The sequence below is a fragment of the Atta colombica genome, unplaced genomic scaffold, assembly GCF_001594045.1.
Source record: "Atta colombica isolate Treedump-2 unplaced genomic scaffold, Acol1.0 scaffold105, whole genome shotgun sequence".
In the NCBI taxonomy this organism is placed as follows: domain Eukaryota; kingdom Metazoa; phylum Arthropoda; class Insecta; order Hymenoptera; family Formicidae; genus Atta; species Atta colombica.
The window spans coordinates 4,225,041-4,225,367 of NW_017259190.1; the positions used below are offsets into that span (position 1 = coordinate 4,225,041).

At 40.1% G+C, this 327-nt stretch overlaps 1 long non-coding RNA gene across 4 annotated transcripts in view; it reads left to right on the plus strand.

Annotated features, from left to right (window-relative positions):
* LOC108690420 overlaps window positions 1-321 on the plus strand; it is an 18,571-nt gene extending 18,250 nt beyond the window's left edge. For all 4 annotated transcript variants that reach the window (XR_001931886.1, XR_001931887.1, XR_001931885.1 and 1 more), the window contains exon 3: window positions 225-321. This is a non-coding gene — a long non-coding RNA (uncharacterized LOC108690420). The remainder of the gene's footprint in view (window positions 1-224) is intronic.
* Window positions 322-327: the final 6 nt, after the last annotated feature.

Sequence of the window (327 nt, forward strand, 5' to 3'; positions counted from 1 at the left end):
TTTCGATATCACTAAAATTTACAATTTCATCTGAAACGAGTAGAAAAGAATCCCGTTCAATTGAATTTTTTAAATATACAATATACAATTCTTTATACTTGTAATAATTCATATTTTATCATGTTATCAAAAAGGTCATATGTATAATTATTTGCTTAGGAACAATGAAAATAAAGAGAAAAACTCCCAAAGTCCCGTTTAACTGAGATCTTTCTGATTTTCAGAATACGAATGGACCGAGGCCGACGTATGTGGGCGCCAACAACGGTAACGCCGGCGGCACCGGGGGCGGCGGTGGAGGCGGTGGCGGTGGTGGTAGCGGCGGCG